The sequence below is a fragment of the Pituophis catenifer genome, unplaced genomic scaffold (assembly GCF_029215685.1).
Source record: "Pituophis catenifer annectens isolate HBS135680 unplaced genomic scaffold, rPitCat1.0.hap2 SCAF_5, whole genome shotgun sequence".
Classification (NCBI taxonomy): domain Eukaryota; kingdom Metazoa; phylum Chordata; class Lepidosauria; order Squamata; family Colubridae; genus Pituophis; species Pituophis catenifer.
The window spans coordinates 2,972,262-2,980,780 of record NW_027256885.1 but is presented as its reverse complement, the minus strand read 5'-3'; positions in this window follow the sequence as shown (position 1 = coordinate 2,980,780).

Below are 8,519 nucleotides of genomic sequence, written 5' to 3'. Positions count from 1 at the left end.
TATCTAGAACCTAACAATGATTTAGTATTGAGCGCATATGCTGATGCCAGTTTTGCTACTGATTTGTAAGAGGGGAGTAAAATACTTTGTGTTGGTTTTTAGATGCAATTTTGAAGAAATACTGATTGAATTTGGGTCTTTGAAGTAAGGGAAATATATGAAATACTGATTGTTAAAATGATAAATGAATATTATAAAAAGCTGTTTAGATTTGGAATTTAAGATTTAGGGTGATATTTAATAGAATGTTAAATGTTAGAACAAGATGTTAGATTGAATGGAAAAATTGGGTTTAGAACTTTTTTTCTTTTCTTTTTTTTTACTTTTTCTTCTTTTTTTCTTCTTTAAGATGGTAATGGATGAAATTTGGAATCTATACTTATTTTATACCGGATCAAACTTTTGCTCTAAAAAGATATGTTTTATGTTTAAAATAAATAAAAAAAATTAAAAAAAAAAAGCTTTTGACAATGTGAATTGGCAATTCATGACAGAACAATTGCAGAGAATGGACTTTGGGGAGAGATTTATAAATACAGTAAAAACGATCTATGACAGTCAATCTGCTAGATAATGATAAATGGAGAAATGACAGAGAACGTTTGAATTATGAAGGGTACTGTCAGCGTCCCAGCACTGACATATATAAAGAGAGGAGAAGCTTGAACTTTTGCCTACTAAATCCCTTTGAAGATTCTGTCTCCTCAGAGATGGGAGGGGGGAGACATTCCTGTGATCTGACAAAGAAGGGATGAGGAAAGTGGCTTGGAAGATAGCCAATGAGAAGCAGAGAATTGGGGATCGGAAAGGGAGGGATTGGGGGGTAAAGGTCAGTACTGACCGCGAAAGAGCCAGGATCAGATCGCTATGCTCAATAAAGAGAAAATTTCCTCAAAGATCGGCAGTTTGGAAATTCATTTATTTTGAGATAGCATCGAAACCTGACAGGTACTAGACAAGGATGTCCTCTATCACCATTATTGTTTATTCTGACTTTAGAAGTACTGAATAGAAATATTAGGCAAGATAAAGAGATAAAGGGACTGAAAATTAAAAAAGAGGAATATGTGACTTATTTCTAGGATCTTACCCAATAACTCCAACACAAGATGCAGTGAATCAATTCTCTTTATTAACTAATGTTTCAATTACAGGTATATGGCTGGAAGTGACCTCTGGATGCCTGGACCATGTCTTAAGTACCTGGGAGGCGGAGCTGAGGTAAGGAGGGGTCAGGGGAGGATCTAGGTGGATGTGGTGTTAACCCTTATCATGCCTGGGGATGGGCAACGGTGGGCATTTATACACAACAGAGTACAAATTGCAAGCATTTGCGGATGATCTAGTATTCATTTTGGAGGAACCACAAGATACAGGACCAAAATTATTAGCTCAAATAGAGAACTATGGAAAAGTGTCTGGACTGAAAATAAATAAAGAAAAAACAAAAAATGTGGTTAAAAATATTACAGAAAAACAAAAAAGAGAGATAGAAGAGATATTAGACATACAAGTGGTGAAAAAAGTTAAATATCTAGGAATATATTTGACTTCAAGATGTGCATATGCCCCCTGAAAAACTGGCAAAAATGTTTAAAGATAAATCAGCTAAGTGTTGGAAGGTGGTGGACATGCCTGGAAGCAAAAAGCTACTGGAATAAAATTAAGTTATGGGTGGAGGAAATGATACAACAACGTATAGACTTAAAACCAGAACTATTCCTATTGGGTATCTTACCAGAGAAAATTAGTAAAGATAATATGTATTTGATTATACATGTAATAACAGCAGCAAGGATTGTTTATGCACAAAATTGGAAAGCAGAGTATATACCATTGGAGGGAGAAGTAATTAAAAAAATTTAGATTGTGCAGAAATGAATAGATTAACTATGATGATAAAGGAAAGAGAAGATTCAGAATATTTTAAGATATGGAATAAATTTTACTATTGGTTAGAAAAGAGATATAAATAAGTTTTAAAAGAGATGGAGGAAAAATAATTGTTGTAATTAGAATATTACAGGGGGGCAGAGGTCGACCCCGAGGCCCTTTGTATGTGGGGTGCCACAAGGATCGGTCTTCTCGCCCCTTCTGTTCAACATTTATGTGAAGCCACTGGGCGAGATCATCCGTGGTTTCGGGGTGAAGTACCATCAGTACGCTGATGATACTCAGCTGTACATCTCCACCCCGGACCACCCCAATGATGCCCTTGAAGTGATGTCCCGGTGCCTGGAGGCCATGCAGATCTGGATGGGGAGAAACAGACTCAGGCTCAACCCATCCAAGACTGAGTGGCTGTGGTTTCCGGCGTCCCGATATAGTCAGTTGGTGCCATCACTGACTGTTGGGGGCAAGTCATTGGCCCCCACGGAGAGGGCTCACAACTTGGGCGTCCTCCTGGATTCACGGCTGTCTTTAGAAGAGCACTTGACGGCTGTGGCCGGGAGGACTTTCTATCAGGTCCGCCTGATACGCCAGTTGCGTCCCTTTCTGGATCGGGACTCCTTAAGTACGGTCACTCATGCCCTCGTCACTTCCTGCCTGGACTACTGTAATGCTCTCTACATGGGGCTCCCCTTGAGGAGCACCCGGAGGCTCCAGCTGGTTCAGAGTGCGGCCGCGCGGGTGGTTATGGGAGCGACGTGGCGTTCCCATGTGACACCTCTCCTGCGTGAGCTGCATTGGCTCCCAGTGGTCTTCCAGGTGCGCTTCAAGGTTTTGGTTACCACCTTTAGAGCGCCCCATGGCTTAGGACCAGGGTACTTACGGGACCGCCTTCTGCCACCAGTAGCCTCTCACCGGCCAGTATGCTCACATAGAAAGGGGCTCCTCAGGGTGCCGTCGGTCAAACAGTGTCAACTGGCGGCCCCCAGGGGGAGAGCCTTCTCTGTGGGGGCACCTGCTATCTGGAATGAGCTCCCCCCGGAGATATGGAGGGTCCCGGATTTACGCACCTTCCGCCATGCCCTCAAGACCTATTTATTTCAACAGGCTGGCCTGGCCTAACTTCCCTTTTAATTGTAACTTTTAAAATTGGTTTTAAAACAGTAGGGGTGTTTTTAAATTGTTTTGGGCCAAATTATTTAATGGGTTTTATGTTGTCTTTTAAATTTTGTAGTTTGTGTGTTTTATCTTTCTGGTTGTTCACTGCCCTGAGTTCTTTGGGAGTAGGGCGGTATATAAATCTAATAAAATGAAAATGAAAAATGAAAATATTATATTAATGGAAAACCTTTGTAATGGAGTTGGCAAGATTGAAGACAGAAGAAATAGAGAAGAGAATAAATTTTTGAAGATAACACCAAAATGTCACATGGAAGAAATGAATGATGTACTAAATTTTTGTTTGTCTTTAAAAAAAAAAACTTAATTAAAAAAAAAATCTGACTGATACCGAGCAGGCCTGGGCAATCTGGGAGAAGGAGGCCTTTGCTGTCCGGTGGGTGTTGTTGATGTGGCAGCACTTCCTGGAAGGCACCAGGGAACCGTTCGAGGTCTGGAGGGACCACAAGAACTTGGAGGCTCTGCAAACCCCACGTCGATTGTCCCCAAAGCAGGTTTGGTGGGCACAGTATTTCAGGCAATTCCAGTTCACCCTAAAGTAAGAACTTCTTGGCAGACGCCCTATCACAGATGCCACAATACCACAGCTGCCTGGAAGAAGTGGTCCATGCCATTATGCCTCCCTATCCGCAACAGGCGGCCCAAGTATCAGTTCAGAGCTCGGCAGACAACCTGGTCTGTGATATGCAAAACGGGTTACTGGCCAATCTGTGGTTCCTGGAGCACCGGCTACTGCTAACCCAAAGGGACAGTGTGGCCTGGAAGGGCAGTAAGCTATACGTCCCACAGGCTCTGAGGGCAAAGGTGTTTCGGAGATGCCATGATGTCAAGCAAGCCGGCCATTTCGGGTTTCTCAAAACCCTACATCTCAATAAACGGCAATTCTGGTGACCCCGGATGAAGGCGGAGGTAGAGAAAAGCTGTCCAGTCTGTGCAGCTATGAAACACCAGTCAGGTCAGGGAAGCCTCCTGGCCTGTTACAGTCTGTGGCAGACAGAACCTGGCCATGGGAAGACATGGATTTTATTGTTGAACTGCCAGAGAGCAATGGGCATACCGTAATATGGACCATTATTGATCTCTTCTCCAAGCAGGCCCATTTTGTGCCATGCCCTGGCTTGCCCTCCTCACGGAGGTTGGTTAAATTGTTCATCACCCACATTTACCATCTTCATGGGGTGCTCCGGCGGATAATATCGGACCATGGGGTACAATTTATGGATAGGTTTTGGCGAAAGTTTATCCACAAGATCGGTTCCTCTCATGGTCTTAGTTCAGCCTTCCACCCAAGTACTAAGAGGGCGGCCGAGAGGACCAATGCCATGGTGGAACGGTAACTCAGGTGTTATGTCACTTACCAGCAAACCAACTGGGCAGAGCTCTTGCCGTTTGCATAGGTGGCATATAACAACGCGGTGCATAGCAGCACCAGCTTTACCTCGTTATGGGTGGTGAATGGGGTAGAATTTGTGCCTATTCCAGAGTGCCCTCAGTACCCTCCTTCCCCTTGTCTGCCCAACAAGTGGCTGGAAACAATACCGGGTGTATGCAGTGCCATGAAAATGGCATTGAACAAAGTGGCCGAAACACACAAGGCCCAAGCAGACAAAAAACGGGCACCCCACAAGCCCTTTCAGGTGGGAGGGAAGGTGTATCTCTCAACCAAGCACCTCAAGTTGAAGGTGCCCTGCAAAAAGCTGGGTCCAAAGTTTCTGGGCCCTTTCCCAATAGTGCGGGTGATCAACCCGGTCACCGTTGAACTGAAACAGCCTTGCCTGTTGGAGCAGGTTCATCCAGTGCTCCACAGTAGTTTGCTGAAATCAGGGGAAGAATCCCACATCCGGCCCCTTCCATGCCCGCCAGGACCCATAAAGGGGGATCAGTACGAAATCGACAGGGTACTGGATTCCCGGGTTCAAAGGGGAAAGATACAATACCTGGTGCGGTGGAAAGAGTACCCCTCCACAGACACCTCCTGGGTGGCGGATAAAAACATGAGGGCCACCCGACTACTCAGGAAGTTCCACCAGACGTATCCCCACAAACCGGGGAGGGGGGGACACTGGGTAGCCAGGTGTCAGTGTTCCAAGTAACACACCCAATGAAATCAAAACTCCAAGGCAGGCATTTTCCTCAAAGCTTGAATTTATTAGAGATGGCATATTGGCACATCTGGGAAAACCTGAATCTGAAGCCCCCGGGTTTTCCCCACCTAAAGTAAAGTCAAAGTTCGTTCCCCTGCATCCACATGAGCGTCACATGGTCCAATCAGATCACTGTCCCAACTGTAGTTGACTCCCAGTCATGACTCCCCAGGTGCAGGCTGAACGTCCTTGACTCCCAAGGGAAAAAATGTTATGGCTATACACCCCACACTGTCTCCACCACCCCTCCCATTCCCACAGCTTGCTCATCCATCACTGAGGCAGTCCTGAAGATTCCAAGTTAAAGATGGCTCCAGGGCTGACAGGCTTCCCCCCCCCCTCAGCTGATGAGTAGCTCCTGAAACGAGATAAGGGAGGGGGTTAGTACAGCTGTTCCTAACCACCTCTTCCCACCCCCCAGAGGGACCTTTTGGCTTGCTTTTGGCTTCACATCCCAGCTCTTAACACAGGTAGCGTCAGACAAAGGGTACCCCTTCCAATGTACTAAATATTGCAAGCAACCCCTATGTATTCTGGAGTCCAATATTCTCTTAACCTCACAATGGGTGTCTCCCTGCACTATCATCGGCTTAGGCCCTTGACGATCCTGTGCTGTGAGCTGTGAACTGACTGCAGGTTTCAGTAAGCTGCTATGGAAAAACGGATGCACTTTCCCTAATAGGCGTGGGAGGTTAAGCTGTACTGTTACTGGGTTAATTACTTTCACTATTGGAAATGGCCCTAGGAACTTAGGTCCTAGTTTCTTGCTAGGCAATCTCAGCTTAAGGTATTTGGTTGATAGATATATGTGATCTCCCACCCGGAAGGGGGGTTGGAGAGATCACCGTTTGTCCGCCTGTTTCTTGTATGCCTCTGCTGCCTCCGCTAGTGCTTTCTTCATAGTCTCCCAGCTCCACTTCAGCAATTCCATCCGTTCAGCCAGGGTCATGGACAATGGCAGTTCTCGTGGCAACTCGGGTATGGGAACAAATTCCATGCTGCTAGTGATTTGAAAGGGGGTTAGCCCGGAACTACTGTGCACTGCGTTCAGAGGTGGTATTCAGCTGGTTCGGACCGGTTCAGGCCAACCGGTAGCGGAAATTTTAACTGCTCCTCTGCAACACCGTCCTTCTGGCTCAGCAGGCCGTTCTCCTGGAAGCAGTGGTGGGATTCAATTTTTTTAACAACCAGTTCTGTGGGCGTGGCTTAGTTGGGGGTGTGGCTTGGTGGTCATGTGACCGGGTGGGTGTGGCTATGTGCATAGGGACTACTCAGAGGGCTGAAAAAAGTCATTTCTGACTGGTCCTCACACTTTTGACCTGTCCTCGCACTTATGACCATCCTCACATTTATGCCCGTTGCGGCATTCTTAACAACCGTGTCACTCATTTCACAACTGCTTCTCTTCATTATGGTGTCAAGATAGGGCAAAAACGTAAAATGTGAGGACAGTCGTAAGTTCGAGGACTGGTCAAAAGTGTGAGGACCACTATTGAAGAATGGACATTGAAAGTAGCGAATTTAGCAGAAATGGCAAAAAATTCAGCGTATCTGAAGGACTATACACAAGAAAGATACATATCGGAATGGAAAAGATGGATTGATTATATTCAAAATAAGTATCAGACAAGAAAATATCAAATAGCTTATGAATGAATGTTAAATTCTAGCCATAGTGGAGTTAAGGTTTCAGGGGGGGATTTGGTAGTTTAAGAATAAGTTAGGTTAATTTAGTTTATGATTGTTAATTGAAATGTCCTGTATTTTGCTCTGGGAAGTCAGGGGGGGAGGGGGGGATGGGAAGGGGGGGGTGGGGGTGGGGGTGGTGGGGAGAGAAAGAGGGTGGGGGGAATATTGGGGGGGGATTTTCTTTGTAAAACTTTTCAATAAAAAAAAAAAGTGCGAGGACCAGTCAAAAATAACGTGATTTCTGACAGGTCCTCGCACTTTTGACCGGTCTTCGCACTTATGACTGGTCATCATTTATGCCCATTGTAGCATTCTTAACAACCGTGTCACTCATTTCACAACTGCTTCTCTTCACCATGGTGACAAGATAGGGCAAAAACGTAAAATGTGAGGACAGTCGTAAGTTCGAGGACTGGACAAAAGTGTGAGGACCAGTCAAAAATAACTTTTTCAGCCCTCTGAGTAGTCCATATGCATAAAAGGATACAGCAATAGAGAGGGATGAAGGAAGGGAAGGGAAATTAGAGTAGGAGTGAGGGTAAGAGAGGGAGGAAAAGAGGAGGAGAAGGAGAAAGGAAGAGGAAGTAGGGAGGAGAAGAAGAGGGGGGGAAGAGAAAGTAAGAAGGAAAGAAAAGACAGAGGTGGTAGGTTTGAGGAGAAAGATTGCTGTACAATAAAAAAGATGAATGGGAAGAAAGCCAACCCCAAACAAATATAAAGATATTAAGATAAAGAATGAATTGTTAAACTTTAAAGAATAAAAGAGAACAAATATGAATAAATAACAATAGTTAGAAACACACAAACATACAACGTATTTTCTTTGAACAGAGTATTTGGCCGGTTCACAAATTTAAACAGTGTTTAGTCATTTCAATTAAATTTACAATTTCTATATTTCCTTTTTGCCATATTTATTCCTCATCTATTTTCAAAAAAAAAAACCAATATTACCCTTCATTCTCATCTCTAATCTTAATCAAATTCAATTTTTCCCTTCTATTCTATATTATACCCCTTCCCATTGTCATCTATTTTTATATCCATCCTCACATTGGTTAATTATGTAATTATGTAATACAGTTGTTTAATACAAATTCAACATTTTAATATAGATCAATTTGTTATATAACTATCTTTTTTGTATATTAATCAATATGAACATGATTATTCCAATTATTCCCATGCAATCCAATTTCTTACAAATCAATTAATTATATTTACCAATAATAATAAACCAAATAATTTCCCCCATATATTCCTCCAAACCACAACTTAACCATTTCTGCTTTCAACACAATATACAATTAATAGTATCTCAATTATTACAATTCCCTAGTTAAATAGAGTTTTTTTTCTTTTGTGTTTTAAAATCTTGAACTCTCCTCTTTTGCCCTAAATTTCCCATTGTTTTCACCTACCTTTTTTGGTGAGGAGAAAGAAAAAGAAAAAGAAATCTCTCTCCCTGCCTCATTTTGTCAGGTTGCAGCAGAGCCTGCTTTACTTTCAGTTTCCTTTTAGCTAGGGAAAAAAAAATCTGCTCCAGTACTCTTTGCAGCAAGCAAAGAGCTTGCAAAACAAGAGCTTGCAAACGAGCCTGCAAAACAGCTGAGAGCG